We start from the raw sequence: 17,655 nt of genomic DNA, 5'->3' as shown, positions 1-17,655 counted from the left end.
CCCCCAAAACTCCAAAAGCCATCAAATTATGACTAGCCAAAATTTAGGGGGGCAGAACCCACAGAAAGACTGAATGATACAATTTTCCAGTCCAAGACAACTTAGAAGTTCCATGGGAAAGGTTTGTTTCACCAGGACCAGGGATGGAAAAAGCTGCTACACAGCGGCAGCTGCAGTGCAGTCAGGCCAGGTACCTAGATCCCTGGGGGCACCTGGGTCCATGAAGAGGATGTGGTTTCCAGACCTCCTGGCCCAAGGATCCCTGGAACTGCTTGAAGGTGTGGTGAGAGAACTTTGCCACACTAGAGTGAGTGTGAAGGGAGAGCCAGCCTCAGTGCAGCCCTGCAATGAGAACCTGCAGCAAGAACTGGGGAAGCCAGTCTACACCTCCAGAGTGCAATCCACAGAGGGTAAGGGGGTCAACTGGGAGGAGAAATGAGAGCAATGCAGATAAATCATGAAAAACCAAATCGGCAACTTGGTGAAAGAAAAACCAAAAAATACTGGAGAAAATAATATGTTAAAAACTAGTTTAGAGAGGCAGCTAGGTGGTGTAGTGGACAGAGCATCAGTTCACAAGTCAGAGGACCTGAGTTCAAAACCAACCTCAGACACTTAATAATTGCCTTGTTGTGTGACCTTGGACAAGTCACTTAACCCTATTCCTTTGAATAAATAAAATAAAAAAACACAGTTTAGGCCAAATGGAAAAAGCAACACAAAAGACAAATGAGGAGAATGCCTTAAAAAAGCAGAATTGGTCAGCTGGAAAAGGAGATAAAAAAGCTCTCTGAAAAACTGCAAATGCAGAATGTAACTAAAGAAAGCTGATGAGTTGTGAGAAATCAGGAAGAAATAAAACTCTTCCAAAAAAAGCAAAATTAGAAGAAAATGTGAAATATCTCATTGGAAAAAACAACTGACCTTGAAAACAGATCCAGAAGAGATAACTTAAAAATTATTGGGCCACCTGAAAGTCACGACCAGGAAAAAAGTCTACACTTCATTTTTCAAGAAATAATACAGAAAAATTTCCCTGAGATTCTAGAAGCATGAAATTGAGGGTATTCACCAATTCCCTCCTGAAAGAGATCCCAAAAGAAAAACTTCCAGGAATATTATAGCCAAATTCCCAAACTCCCAAGTCAAAGAGAAAATACTAAAAGCTGCCAGAAACAAACAATTCAACTACTGTGGCTCTATAGTCAGGATTAAACAGGACCTGTAGCATCTACATTAAGGACTTGTAGGACTTGGATATGATATTCCAAAAGGCAAAAGATCTTGGTTTACAACCAAGAATCAACTACCCAGCAAAACTGAACATCTTTTTTCAGAGGAAAAGATGGACTTTCAATAAAACAGGGGACTTTCAAACTTTCCTATTGAAACAACCAGAGCTGAACAGAAAGTTTGATCTCCAAGTACAGGACTCAGATGAACCATAGAGAGGGTGGATGGGAAGGATTAATTATGAGGAGCTTAATTGATGTTGAACTGTTTGTATTCCTTCATGGGAAGAAGAAACTGATAACTCATATGAACTTTCTCATTTATAAGAGCAGTTAGAAGGAGCATATATAGACAAGGCACAGGAAGGAGCTGAATATAATAGTACAATATAATTAAAAGATGAGTCAATGGGTGATAAAGGAAAGTACTGGGAGAAAGAGAAAGGAGAGGAAGATATTTTACATAAGAGTCAAGAAAAACGTTTTCAATGGAGTGGAACCAGGGAAGGTAAGGGGGAAGTGTGAACCTTCATTCTCATCAGAAATTCCTCAGAGAGGAAACAGCATACACACTTAATAAGGTATAGAAATCTATCTTATCCAAGAGAAAAATGAGAGGAAAGGAATGGGATAAGGGGGAATAGGGGGAGGGAAGGGGGGGTAGTAGGTGATAGAAGAAAGGGAAGATTGTGGGAGAGGGTACTCAGATACAATGCACTTTTGAACAGGGACAGTGAAAGGAGAGAGAACATAGAATAAATGAGAGTGGGAAGGAATAGAGTGGAGGGAAATACAGCTAGTAATAGCAATGTAGGAAAAATATTGAACCAACTTCTTTGGTGGACTTAGGTTAAAGAAGGCAACTCATCCCAGTGACAGAGACATAGGAATTGGAACAGAGACTGAAGTACATTTTTTTTCTCTCTCACTATTCTCGAGGTTTCTCATCTTTTTTTGGTGGGGAGGGTGATTTATGTTTACTCTCACAACAAGATTATTGTAATAATATAAAATAAATAACCCCCCCCAAAAGAAAGACATGCTGAAATAAAATAAATCTACATTCCTGATTTTTAAAAAATGCTCATTTAGAATAACATCTGTTTTCTTGGAGTAACATCCATTATATCTTTGAGAACACAACCACAGGAGCAATGAAACACATGAATATGGCACTAAACTCAGCATTTAAATAAAATTAACCATCTCCATCCTATTTTACCTCATCAAGGTCAAATAGACTTTCAGCCTAATGACACTAGAAGTACACACATTTCTTACCAATGCTGTCACAAAATGAAAACATATCAAAAGAATTTTGTCCCCCACCACAAATTCACAGGTCTCTGTACTAATTTTATAACTATGGTCAGGATACTTAGAATCATAGATTTGGAGCTTAAAGGGATCCTAGATCATCTAGCATAAGCCTTGCATCTCAGAGGTAAGAAAATAGAGGCACAACAAAGCTGTATCTACCTCTCTGTGTCTCAATTTGTTCATCTACAAAACAGGGATAACAATTCTGTAGTATGTATCTCATAAGAATTTTGTCAGGATAAGATGAGATAATTTTGTGGAGTACTATAAACATCACTAGCTGTTATTATTCATATCAACAGATTGATCACAGGAAAATAAATTTAGCAGCCATGGCAACTCTCAAGGACTCTCAAGGAACATCTATTAGGGTGTAGAAGGGTTATGATCTGAACTCATTATTAACACTGATGGAATAATAGAGCCTGAAAGTATTAAAATGTATATAAATAGTTTTAGTCAATTAAAATAGTGATGTAAAAATTGTTGTGGTTCAACATATACTCCAGCAAAGATCTCAAAAGGGTACCAGATCAAATAACCAGAATGAGAAATCCAAAGGAAATATTAGTAAGCTCCTTCTCGTTTGCTACCTTAGGACTATAAAAGACACCCAGAAGTCTGTTAGCACAGAAAAAAATCAGCTCAAGCACAGGCAAACAAACCAGAAGCCTGCCATCACTTGGACCAGACTTGAACGAAATCTGAACCCTGAGTCATTATTCCTAATGGGTTTAAAGTCTTTAGGACTCAAATGGAAAAATGACAATGGGGTTAGAAAAACCAAAGCACACTGACCTTAGAAACACTAGAAGCCCCTGAGGATTATACTATCATGAACTTGGATAATCCATAAAGACCAGAAGACATCTAGTTCTCTAAAGCATCTAGTGCTCAAAGACTAGGCACTTGGGAGGTATAAATCAGCAAAGGGACTCAAGAAACTACAAATCAACTTCAAAATGAACCTGACCACTCAATCCAAAAAAATACAGGAAGGGGTGGAACCTGGCTGTGGAACAAAGTATCAGATCAAATGTGGCCACAAATATGAACAAACAGAAGATATTAAACACTGTGAAGAAATATTTTGAGTCAAGAGATTCCTAAGAGGTAAAACCAAAGAAAAATAGTAACTATAACAACCACAAGCAGAACCTCAGAGGGGAAAAAATAGCTTGATTAAAAAGACTGTAAGTGAACCTGGAAGAAATTAAGCAATATAAAAAAAGATACTTTATAAATAAATCAAAGTCTTAGTTCGGGAGGAGGAAAAAATGGAAAGGGAATGAAGAGCTTAAAGAAGATGACAAAAACTTTATACAAGAATCAGATTTCCTGAAAATTAGAATGAATTAAACAGAAGTCAATGAGAATGAGAATAAAAAAGTTAGAATGAAATAAAAAAATTAAAATAAAAAAGAAAATGAAAAGTGTTTCCAATCAAAATAACAAATCAAGAAGAAATCATTTAAAACTTATCTTATTCCTTCATAACTCAAACAAAAAATGGATTCCATACTTCAAATGTCATAAAAGAAAATTGCTCACATCTAGTAGGATCATAATGCAAAGTGAAAATAGAAAGAATCCATCAGTCACATCCAGAAAAAAATGTTTTAAGTTTTCAACCCAAAGTTGAAGACATCCAGAAAAGTCTAACTGAAAACCCAGAGCCCATAGGTAAAGAAAATATTGCAAGTAGTCAAAGATAAAGAGTTCAATTGTTAAGGAACCATCATTAGAATCACATAAGACTGTGCTGCAACTACTAAAAGAGATAGCAAATCATGGAATATAACATTTTAAAAAGATAAAATAAAAAGGCTTTTAAAAGAATAACTTATGATGAAAATTTGTGTACCATCTTCTAGGGTAAAATTGAACTTCAGATACAATAAAATAGTTAACTATTTTTATATATTTTCTTTTAGATTTAATTTAAATTAAAAAAAATTTTTCTCTCCCTTCCCTTGGAAAAAACAAAAACAAAAACAAAACTCTTGTAACGAATAGGAATAGTCAAGCAAAATTAATTTCCATATTGTGTATGTCATACACACATACACAGACATATACACATATGTGTCATTCAGCACTCACTCACACACACACACACACGTGTGAGTATGTCATTCAGCACTCTGAGTCTATCATCTTTTTTTTTTAACAGGGAATGTCAGGCTTTATTAACTGTCCTCTGAAGTCATAGTTAGCCATTGCATTGTTCAGGGTTCTTAATTTTTTTCAAAATTGTTGAATTGTGGGGCGGCTAGGTGGCGTAGTAGATAAAGCACCGGCCTTGGAGTCAGGAGTGCCTGGGTTCAAATCCGGTCTCAGATACTTAATAATTACCTGGCTGTGTGGCCTTGGGCAAGCCACTTAACCCCATTTGCCTTGCAAAAAAAAAGACCTAAAAAAAAAATGTTGAATTGAAGCAATTAAAATGAGTTGCCAGAACAGAACTTATTATATTTTAGACAAATATAAAAAAGTAAGGTTAACAACTGGGACCTCAGATAAGCCAACAGCATGAAAAAACATGATTTAAAAAAAGATAAACGATAAGCAAGGGAAAATATCAGTACTTAATACATATGCACTAAATGTCCTATAAGTAGTTATAGGAAAAGTTTCTCAAATTATAGGAAAGAATAGGGATTAGTCCACTAAATGTACCCTTTTCACATCTAGTCGAATCTAACAGAGAAAAACAAGAAAGAAGTCATACATTTTAAGGGAATTATAAAAAATTAGATATGATAGATCTATGGCAAATATCAAAATGGAATAGAAATACACATCCATATTTCACAACTGTGAATGACTCTTTGACAAATATTGATCATGTGCTAGGGCATAAAAACCTCAAAAAAGAAATTCAGAAAAGAGAAAAAAATTAGACTCATTCCTTTTAGAACTCAATGCAATAGGCATATTTAATAGAGGTCCTTTGAAGAAAATATTTAAAGTAAAATTGAAACTAAATAATTTAAACCTAAAGAACTGGTGAGTCCCTCTCAGATTGGCCAATATGACCAGGAAGGATAATGATCATTGCTGGAAGGGTTGTGGGAAATCTGGGACACTATTATACTGTTGGTGGAGCTGTGAACTCATCCAACCTTTCTGGAGAACTATTTGGAACTCCACCCAAAGGGCAACAAAAATGTGCATACCCTTTGACCCAGCAATACCACTACTGGGTCTATACCCTGAAGAGATGATGAAAAAGGGTAAAAACATTACTTGTGCAAAAATATTTATAGCAGCCTTGTTTGTGGTTGCAAAGAATTGGAAATCAAGTAAATGTCCTTCAATTGGAGAATGGCTTAGCAAACTGTGGTATGTGTATGTCATGGAACACTATTATTCTATTAGAAACCAGGAAGGATGGGATTTCATGGAAGCCTGGAGGGATTTGCATGAACTGATGCTGAGTGAGATGAGCAGAACCAGAAAAACACTGTACACCCTAACAGCAACATGGGAGTGATGTTCAACCTTGAAGGACTCACTCATTCCATCAGTGCAACAATCGGGAACAATTTTGGGCTGTCTGCAAAGGAGAGTGCCATCTGTATCCAGATAAGGAGCTGTGGAGTTTGAACAAAGTTTAAGGACTATTCCCTTTAATTTAGAAAAAAAACAGATATCTTATTGTCTGATCTTGTTACCTCTTAGACTTCTTGTCTCTTCTTTAAGGATATGATTTCTCTCTCATCACACCCAATTTGGATCAAGGTACAACATGGAAACAAAGTAAAGACTGACAGATTGCTTTCCGTGGGGGGGGGTGGGGGGAGGGAAGTAAGATGGGGGGGAATTGTAAAACTCAAAGAATATCTTTAATAAAAATAAATTAAAAAAAGAACTGGTGAGTCAAAGAATAAATCATAGATATAATTTTCCCTAAAATTAATACTAATAAAAACAAGTCTAAACTTTACAGTTAAAATATTAAGGGAAAATTTATATCTCTAAAGTAGGGGATCTTAACCTGTAGTCCATGAACTTTAAAAATATTTTGGTAACTATTTCAATATAATTGCATTCCTTTATCATTCCATATATTTTATTTTATGTATTTTAAAATCTTATTGAGAAGTATTTCAGAGGCTTCACTAGACTATAAAAAGGGGGCCACAATATAGGTATGTGATGAAACACCATTGTTCTATTAGTAACCACAAGGGATGGGAATTCAGGGAATACTGGAAGGATTTGCATGAACTGATGTCAAGTGAGATGAGCAGAACCACCTTAATAGCAACATGGGATGATGATCAACCTTAATGGACTAGCTCATTCCATCAGTGCAACAATCAGGCACAACTTTGGGATATCAGTGATGGAGTGATCTGTATCCACAGAAAGAATTGTAGAGTTACCTTTAATTAAAAAAAAACACACACAACTGTTTTCTTATTATGTAATTTTGCTATCTCTTATACTTTATTTTTTTTCTAAAGGATATGATTTCTCTCTCATCACATTCAACTTAGATCAATGTATCCCATGGAAACAATGTAAAGACTAACAGACTGACTTCTGGGGGGGGGGGGAGGAAGAGGAGCAAGATTAGGGGGAAAATTGTAAAATTCAAATTAAATAAATAAAATTTAAAAATAAATTTTTAAAAAAGTGGACCACAAAGACTTTTAGAATCCCTGTTCTAAATATTTTCATCAACAAAAGAAAGAATAGATTGATGAATTAGGCATGACATTTATAAATTAGAGAGGCTGGGAAGGGGAAACCCCAGCGAAAAACAAAAATATAATTTCTGAAAATCAATGAAGATAATAATGAAATTGACAGCAAAAAATGACTTGATAAATAAAATTGGAAGCTGTTTTAAATAAATATATTAACATAGCAAACTTATTAGATAACCTGTTTTAAAAAGAGAAATAAAAATGAGGTTGTCAATATTTTTATTGTCATTTATTTTATTTTTTCAATTACATGCAAAGATAGCTTTCAATATTTTGTAAGCTTTTGAGTTTTGCATTTTCCCTTCCCTCCCCCATGGCAATGAGGGATCTGATACATTGTACAATCATATTTAACATAAATTAGTCATGTTGTGAAAAAAGAATCAGAATTTTTAAAAAACCTATGAGAAAAAGAAAAAACATACAACAAGTTTTAAAAAGTGAAAATAATATACTTTCGTCTGCATTCAGATTCTCTGAATATGGATGGCATTTTCCATCACAAGTCTTTTAGAATTGTCCTTGGTCACTGAACTGCTGAGAGGAGCTTAGTTCATCAAAGTTGATCATCACACAATGTTGCTGTTAATGTGTACATTGTTCTCTTGATTCTGCTCATGAATAAAAGATAATTTGAAACAAATGAATAGGAAATAAAGAAAATTACTTTAAAACATTTTGCTTAATTATCAACAAAACTTATAATTTTAATGGAATCAGTGGATAGATTTGAAAAATTGAAATATAATTTAAGAAACAGAGAAATTAAACAGAATAAGAAATGAGAAATTAAAAACCTAACATCAGAAATAGAAACTGGACAAAATATCAATGAACTCTCAAAGAAAAAAAAAACTCAACTTAGGACCATATAGATTTTTAAGTGAATTCTACCCAACATTCAAGGAAAAATTAATTTCAATATTGTACAAAGTTACAAAAATAGGAAAAGAAAGGACCATATAATTTTCTTCTGAAATCCTGAGAATCATTGGTTTTTGCTCTCAAATGCTATACCACATGGCCATAGTCAGTTTGAAACTATTCCTTCCTGCTCTGCAAAATGTTTTTTTCTCGGGTCAGTGGATAGAGCACTGGCCTTGAATTCAGGAGGACCTGAATTCAAATCCAACATCAGATACTTAAAAAAAGTTACCTAGTTGTGTGACCGTGGGCAAGTCATTGAACCCCACTGCCTTGCAAACTTCCCCCCCCCCAAATGCTCTTCTTTCACTCTTTCAGGTGACATAGTGGATAGAATGCTGTACTTGAAATGTGTGGGTTTAAATTCTGCCTAAAACTAACTAGCTATGTAGCCTGGGACAAGTCACTTAACCTCTCCCAGACTTCTCAGACTTAGTTTATTCATGTGTAAAATGGGGCTAATAAGAGTCCCTACCTGACAAGGTTATTAAGAAAATTACATATGATAACTTCTATAAAGTTCTTAATAAATCTTGTAGGACTATATAGGTATTAGATTTTATTACATGCTCCTTCTAGAATTTGAATTATCTAGCTTCATTTCACCAAAGAAATTAAGTTGTAGTTCCTTATGTGGACATGTATATTTGAGATATATGATTGATTTTGGAAAACAAAGATTGTATGTTCAGTGCGGATGATATTTAGGAGACACATTTAGGAGAATTTAGGAGTCATAGAGTACATCAATCATTACAGGGAACACAAGATGAACTTTGTATTTAATCTTAGAGTTTAAGAACCCTTCTTCTCTCCTTTCCTCCCATCTATCTATTAATATGTGACTCAGAAAACTAAATTTATTCATAATTTTCATAAATTTCATAATACTAACAGGATGGCTCAGTCTAAAAATATCTACCACAATTTTTATGATTCTTTCCTTTTATTTGTCTGAACCTTGGTTAGAATTATTGATTCAATTTAAAAATTGGATTTTTTGAAAGAATGATTTTCTGTAGATTGTGGGTCTTTTAAAAATGTTTAACCAAAATTTATTGGAACTTTTAAAACATTTTTGATGTTTTTTAAAGAGATATTTCTACTTTGATTTCATGGTACAAAAATCACAAATTTACTTACATGCGTTTATTGTCAAGAGAAAAACATTCTGTGATTTCATCAGCTTTGGGAGCTCTTTGGGCTAATACAGATCTCAACTATAGGACTTGGCTTCTGAGGCATAAAGACATAATAGTTATTTGACCATATCTTTAGAAATTGAATGGACCACAGAGGCAATCCGGTTGACTTTCCATAATTTACAGATGAGGAAACTGGGACCTTAGGAGGTTTGGTGATGTCCTGAAGGGCAGGATCTGAATCTAGGGTTTTCTAACTCCAAGCTCAGTTCTCTATGTACTATTAATTACTACTACTACTACTACTACTACTACTACTACTACTACTACTACTACTACTACTACTACTACTACTACTGCTACTACTACTACTGCTACTACTACTACTACTGGATATCCAGATGACAAATGTGTTGCAGAATTAAATAACTCAATCATACTGATACTTGGCTAACTAAACTATTTTCCTCCCAACTACTTTTTTAGGGTACTTTTTTTTTCCCTGTGGGATATAGGAAAACTGGTACTCCAATGCACTATTGGTGGAGTTGAGATCTGATTCAATCATTTTCAGGAGTAATTTGAAGCTATAAAGGGCTACAAAACTGTGTGTACCCTTTAATCCCATTACTAGGAATGTATTCCAAAGAGATCCTGGAAAAGGGAAAAATAACCACATGTGCAAAAATACTTATTGCAGCTCTTTTTATAGTGGCAAAGAATTGGAAATTGAGGGAATGCCCATCAATGGAGGAATGACTGAACAAATTGTGGTTTATGAATGTGATGGAATACAGTTATACTATGAGAAATCATGAGGAGATAGACCAGAAAAATCTGTAAAGATTTGCATGAACTGATGTTAAGTGAGTAGAACCAGGAGAACATTGTCACATTAATAGCAACCTTACATGATAATCACTATGATAGGCTTGGTTCTTCTCAGTTGTACAATGATTACAGTCAGTTCTAGAAGACTTATGATAGAAAAATGCCATCCACATTCAGAGAAAAAACTATGGAGTCTGAATACAGAAAACCAAAGCATCCTAATTTCATTTTTTAAAATTTGTTTTATGTTTTTCTTCTTTCTCTTGTTTTTTCCTTTTTGTTCTGATTCTTCTTTCATAGCATGACTAATATCTAAATATGTTTAACATGATTGTACATGTATAATCTATATCAGAATACTTGCTGTCAATGGGAAGGGGAGGGAAGGGATGGTGGTGGAATACTGTGGAACTCAAAATCTAACAAAAAATTTTTTTCTAGTAAATCGATTTTATTTTATTTTTTCCATTGCATGTTATAAAGGTTTTTCAACATTCAACCTCTTGCACAATTACGTTGCACATTTTTCTCCCACCCTTCTTTCCCACCACCCCTCCCCTGAGCAGTGACTTATAAAAAAATTGAATATTGAAATGCAATAAGAAAAAATAAAAGAAAAAAGAAATAATTAAACCTCAAATCATTCAGAAAAAATACCCTTGTTCTTCTTTGATCCAGTAATGTCAATGCTAGATCTATATCTTAAAGAGATTTTTTTTATAAAAGAAGGTGATGGGGAACTTATTTGTTCAAAAATATCCAAAGCAGCTCTTTTTTGGTGTGGCTAATGGCTGAAAATTGAGGGGATGTTCATCAATTGAGGATTGACTGAACACATTGTGATATAAGATTGTGATGAAATATTATTGTGCTGTAAGAAATGAAAAACACGAAGATTTTAGAAAAACCTGGAAAGACTTAATGAACTGATACAAAGTGAAATAAGCAGAATCAGGTGATCATTGTATATAGTAACAGCAATATTATATAAGAACTATGACTGACTTGACGTCACATCAGTGATGCAAGAAAATCCCAAAGGAATCATAAAGAAAAGTGCTATCCATCTCCAGAGAAAGAACTGGTATTGTCTGAATACAGTTTGAACCACACTATTTTTCTCTTTTTTTTGTTTCTTTTTATCCTTCCTTTTTTTTCTTCCTTTCTTTTTTGTTTGTCTTCTTGCATAAAATGACCTCTATGGAAACATTTTACATGATTCACACCTATTACCCATATTAGATTGCTTACAATCTGAGGGAGGGAGGAGGGAAGAGGGAAGGGAAGAAAGAATAGAATTTGGAACCTCAAAACCTTAAAAAAAAAAGAGGTGGCTAAGTGGAACAGTGGATAGAGCACTGGCTCTGGAGTTAGGAGTACCTGAGTTCAAATACTGCCTCAGACAACTAATAATTACCTAGCTGTGTGTGGCCTTGGGCAAGCCACTTAACCCCATTGCCTTGCAAAAACCTAAAAAAAAAAAACCTTAAAAAACCCAAATGCTAAACATTTTTTTATATAATTGAATGGAAAAAATATTATGTGAAAATATTTTTTTGTTCTTAGCAAATAGCATTGGAAGGACAATACAAAGGAATTTTCTTTACAATTTTTGTATTGGATATAGGACTAAAGGAAACCATACATTCTATAAGGTCTTATTAGATATTTAAGATAGAGATAGGGATTGTGTATATAATTTCACTGGAATAGAGAATCCCCAGGTGGGGAAACTCCTATCAATGTAGACCCATATGTTCTCTACAATTTATGTTATCTTAGACCATAGCACAATTAAGAGATTAAATGTCTTGTCCAGGCTTACAAAGCCATGAAGTTTCTGAGGCTACACTTGACCTCAGGGTTTCTTGACTTCAAGGTCAGCTTTCTTCTACACTATATCATTTTTCATCTCATCAGATTTTTATTGTGGATAATTGTTATAATTAGAGAAAGAAAATTTGTCCAATCAATAATTGGATTTTTAAAAAATGGATTTTTATAATTAAATAAGTTATAATAGGGTTTTGTGTGGATTAAGGTGGAGACTATCCCATTCTCTTTTTTAATAGCCTCTCACGTAATCATCTCAAACCAATCTGGGCTGTCTTTATTACCTCTCCTTGCTATTAAATATTGATATAATAAATTTCTAAGATCTTATAACTGAACTTGCCAAATAAACATTCTTGGATCACTTCTCAATAATTGTCCCTAATTTTTCCATCTCCCAGATGCCCTGATCTAAGGTGCCTCAAAATGGACAAATACTCTCCTGTACAAGGAAGCAAGCAAACTAGTTCCCTTGATGCCAAATTTGCCCGTGATTTCTTAAGCCAATCCACTTGAAGGGAAAAGAATGAATATACCCACGATATCTCAAGGCTAAAGTTGCTGAAACCATGAGGAAAAGTTTATATTGCCAAGGAATTCAACTAAGGTATGGCTGTAGCAAAGCAGTCAATTTAATAGCTTCCTGTTTAATCTTATCAGTCTCACTAAAAAATATGCTAATAACTAAAAATATGCTAAATATGCTAAAAGTGCAAGTGATGTCAGCAATCATCTAAATTTCAGTCTTCTGGGACAAATTTCCTATTGCCCCATTCTACGTGGTTATAGTTTTGTCTCCTCTGCCCTACCAATCCCACAAAGCTGTCAAAGTACCCTGCTGGCACTTGAGAAGAATTAGGACTTTTAAAAATGAAGCTTTAAAACTCTTCACTATACCTTCATTGTATTTTTTCTATTACCAGGAGAACCCTGAAAAAGCAGATGCTCATCTAACGAGCCAGGATTTCTCCCTTCTGATTGTCATATTGTATTATCTCCATTGCAGGACAGTTAGCAGAAACATTGCATTTTACCCAGCTAGCCTCAGTGAAAACTGCTGCCATCATGCTATTAAACAAAAAGAGCAGTTTGCTAGGAAACTTCTAGTGCCGGTTCAGTTGACTCAGGGTTATATTATTCTCCAACCATTTTAGAAGTATATACAGTTCAGTCAAACAACTTGAATTGTAGTGACAAATTTTGCAACACCCTTATGATGCAACTGAGTTAAGATGCAAGTTAAGATGGAAAACCAGAGGAAATAACTCATAGAATAAAAAACCCAAAATTTCCCCCTACCTTATACTGACATGGGGCAAAGTCAAGCCAGTGTTCTCTACAAATGTCTCATGAACACAAAAGAAAGCACCCTCAAAAACTGTGATGTGTTAACTGCCAATACCACCCAAGATAATTCAGCCTACTTGTATCAAAATCTAAGAATAAAAGGGGTGGGGAAGATTGTTGGAAATTTCATTTTATCATCCTTCAACAGATTCTTCATTTGGTGATATCAGGAAATGTCAGGTCACCAAGAAAGGAAAGTGATCATCTCAAAGATCGAAATCCTAATCACAAGGACAATTTGACAAATCTAGTCCAATGCCTTTACAGTAAAGCAGCACCATGGATTTCAAATAGAGGATTCTCATCACGACTCTTATTGGTGACTCATATTTTCCTGATTATTCTACAACAGAGGAGACATCTAAGATCATTCATGCACAGAAAATTATTCTCAATTAAAGAATGATGATAGCACAGTCCTGCATAAGGCATTAAAATTCTATTTCTTGAACCAGGTCACTGTGATTCAGTCATTTGGTTACATACTTTTAGCAACCTAATTTTATGCTTTCATTTTGCTTATCTCAACTTTCTCCCACTCCTTCTACCTTAAGTCGTTTTCTTCATTTGAAAAATAAAAACAAAAGCAACCATCCCCTCCTTTCTACCCACATGAATTACCCTGGCTTCTTCAAGTAAGGTTTTATATTAACTAAGTGCTCCCATGGAATAATAGAAGCTGGGGCAGCTAGGTGGCACAGAGGATAGAGCACCAGCCCTGGAGCCAGGAGGACCTGAATTCAAATCCAGCCTCAGATGCTTAATATTTACCTAGCTGTGTGACCTTGGGCAAGTCACTTAACCCCATTGTCTTAAATTTTAAAAAAATTAAAAAAAAGAATAATAGAAACTGAAAATTAAGTAAGACCTCAAAAGTTATTGAGTCTAATACTTCTCCAAATCATGAATCCTATCTATAAGATCCTTAATAAAGGATTACCTGACTTCTATTTAAAGACCTCTAATGGGGGCAGCTAGGTGGTACAGTAGATAGAGCACTGGCCCTGGAGTCAGGAGTACCTGAGTTCAAATCTGACCTCAGACACTTAATAATTACCTAGCTGTGTGACCTTGGGCAAGTCACTTAACCCCATTGCCTTGTAAAAAACCCCAGTAAATTTGTACCTTTTGCTCCACTAATATCTGTGATTGAAACTCACTGTCTCACAAAGTCCTCTAATGATGTGGTAGCCTCTCTTCTTTAAAAGAGACCCAATTTTTAATAGTTTTCAGTTTATACATATGCTTATGTTAACTCATTTTCCATTCAAGCAGGGTGTTTTTCCTGTCTATGGTGAAAGATGTGACTTTTGATTGGTGGAGAAAATGCTGTGTATGATGATGTGTGTTTAAGGAACTTGCTAAGTTGGTTCCAGAGATTTCTTTGGATATTCATGTAGACAAATGACCCTTTAAAGAAGCAGTATAGAAATAGAGACAGATACTGGAATGGCATATATGCATGGGAAACTGGCCCCCTCCATGTTCATGGTTTTACCTGAAATTCTAAAGACATTTAAAAATGGACCCCCTCTGGGTGAGATTGTTTTCTCTCTCTCAATCTAAGCTGAGGCTTTAACTATCTCCCAGAAAAAGAATTAATTTATGTTTGTGTTTTCTTTGATAAATTATAATCTATGTGATTTCTATTTCTGATTATTGTTTACTTGGATAAATGGTATCTTATGGCTTTCAGTTAATGTTCTCCTTAAAAATGATCAGAAAAGTGACTTTTCTTCTGAATTTTTCATTCTTTAGACTATTAATATTTGATAAGGGCAATAATTCTAGCATAATATCCCTTTCTGAAAGGCTAGAGAAAAGAACACCTAGTGTCACAGTTTGCTCCTAGGACCTGTCCTCTCCTCCCACCTCAAGCTAACATGCTGGCAATATAGGTGTTACCTTTGGCTCCCCTCTTTGCAGAGGCACTTCATACTTTAGACAGCTTATGTGGGGCTAAGCATTATACATTACTCCCTACTTTTTTGGTACTGGAGGAGAATGCATGTGTTCCTTACATAGTCCAGTGCTTCCATTTGATATAATAGTACTATGCATCAGAAGAAGCTGCAGATCACCATGCTTCCTGATGTAAATGTAAAGTTGAAAACTTGAGAGCATTATTACACATGGTACTACACAGTGCCATGCCTATAATTAATATTAGCCTCACACTCATTACATGTATCCTAAAGCACTTAGAACACTGCTGTTACATAATAATCCCCTAATAGTCCTCTTTATTTTTTTAGTCTTCCATAACCTGACCCCTTCCTATCTTTCCAGTCATTTTACATTTTAATTCCTTCACTTAGTCTCCCTCCTTCCCTCCCTCCCTCCCTCCCCCTTCTCTCCCTCCCTCCCTCTTCCTTCTCTCCCTTCCTTCCTCCTTTCCTCCTTCCCTTCCTCCCTTCCTTCTTTCCTCCCTTCATTCCTCCCCCTTCTCCCTCCTTCCCTCTCTCCCTCCTTCCCTCTCTTCCTGTCATTCTGTCTTCTTTCTTCTCTTCCTTTGTCCACATAGGGAATCATACCTTTACCTGGAGTACTCTGCCCAAATGAATATAAATTTTGATTGCTGAATCAAAATCTTAGAGTTTAAGGTTAGATTTATTTTCTATGGACCATGCCTTAAACCCAAATCACTCAGGCCTCTTTGGACAACAGTGGGTCCCAATCCAAGCCTCAGTTGGTCATTGTTTGGATTCTGATGGCTCAGAGTGAATGCAATAGTAATCATTTCTATTTTGGCCAGAAAACCTTGAGTGTCTTCCCCTCCCATATTGATTTTATTCTATTTTTTAACTAGTTGAAAGAGGTCATTCTTTGTCTTATTTCTTATCTAGCTTTAATCACTGAATGGGTGTTCCCTCAGACAGATTAGATCCCGGAATTGATTGGGCCATCTCAAGTCTGGATCTTTTTTTTTTTTTTTTTGCCTCTGGACTCAGATGACCCCAGGGAATAAAGCCTGAATGGTAATTTTGCACAGCCTTCCTTCACTTAAATCTAATTCCCTAGCAAGTCTTGACATCTCCTTCCTGATGCCCTTCTTCCTCTTTGTTCCTTTTGACATTCCATCTCCTGCTTCCAAGCATTTTTACTTGTCTCCCATGCCTGGAATGCTCTCCCTCCATATCTCCACTTCCTGCCTTTCTGGCTTCCTTCAAATCTCAGCCACAGTCCCTCTTGTATATATCTTGTTTTTTACAAAGTTATTTACATGTTGTCTACTACATTATTAGAGTCCTTCAGAGCAAGGGTTGTCTTTTATCTTTCTTTGTATCCCTGGTACTTAGCCTTGAAAAATTGCTTTGAAAAAATCTAAAAAAAAAAAAATGTTAAGTGGCTTGCCCAAGGCCACACGGCTAGGTAATTATTAAGTGTCTGAGGTCACATTTGAACCCAGGTACTCCTGACTCCAAGGCTGGTGCTCTATCCACTGCGCCACCTAGCTGCCCCCTATAGTAGTTTTTCAACATTCATCCATTTGCAAATTTATGTTACACATTTTTCTACCATTCACCCTCTCCCTTAGGGATAAATTGTCTGGTAAAAGTTGTTCATATACATTTCTGTTTATCATATTTGCATAGTCTTTTTGTGGAAGAGGAATTTGAGTGTCATCCTTCCACAGGGGCTATGCTAATCTTCTCTGTTTCCTTCAATTTTAGTATATGTGCTGCCAAAGTGAGCACAAATTAGGATTAAGGGGGGAAAAAGAAAAGCAGATTGGAAGGAAAAGTATAAGAGAATTTTTAAAAAAGTGAACATAATATACATTCAAATTATGTGGTTTTTTCCTTTCTGGATGTGGATGACATTGTCCTTAGGAGTCTCTCAGGGTTGTCCTAGCTCTCTGAATTGCTGAGAGGAGTTGCATCCATTAAAGTTTATCAACTCGCAATGTTGTCTCTTCCTCTCACCCACTGAGGAGGCAAGCAATTATACAGGTTAACTCATGCAAAACATTTCCATGTCAGCTGTTTTAAAAAAATCAAAGAAAATAAAATGAGAAAATTATATTTCAATCTGCATTCAGATCAGGCCTCTTTCTGAGGGTGCATAGCATTTTTCCAATATTGTTTGAAGTTATTGTGGCTCATTGTATTGATCTAAATAATCAAGTCTTTCACAGTTGATCATTTGATTACAACATTGCTGTTACTTTGTACAATGATCTTCTTTCCCACCTCACTTTATATCAGTTCATATTGGTCTTGGTATGTTTTTTTTTTTTAGATTTTTCAAGGCAATGGGGTTAAGTGGCTTGCCCAAGGCCACATGGCTAGGTAATTATTAAGTGTC

The 17,655-nt window shown here is 35.4% G+C and overlaps 1 non-coding gene across 1 annotated transcript; it reads right to left on the bottom strand.

Moving 5' to 3' along the window:
* Positions 1-16,939: 16,939 nt before the first annotated feature.
* LOC141515705 (U6 spliceosomal RNA) lies at positions 16,940-17,045 on the bottom strand. Its single transcript, XR_012476461.1, has one exon. It is a non-coding gene; the product is annotated as a U6 spliceosomal RNA (small nuclear RNA).
* Between the last annotated feature and the right edge of the window lie 610 nt (positions 17,046-17,655).

This window comes from Macrotis lagotis, chromosome 2, assembly GCF_037893015.1.
Source record: "Macrotis lagotis isolate mMagLag1 chromosome 2, bilby.v1.9.chrom.fasta, whole genome shotgun sequence".
NCBI lineage: Eukaryota > Metazoa > Chordata > Mammalia > Peramelemorphia > Peramelidae > Macrotis > Macrotis lagotis.
This window is presented reverse-complemented; position numbering and strand designations above follow the sequence as displayed.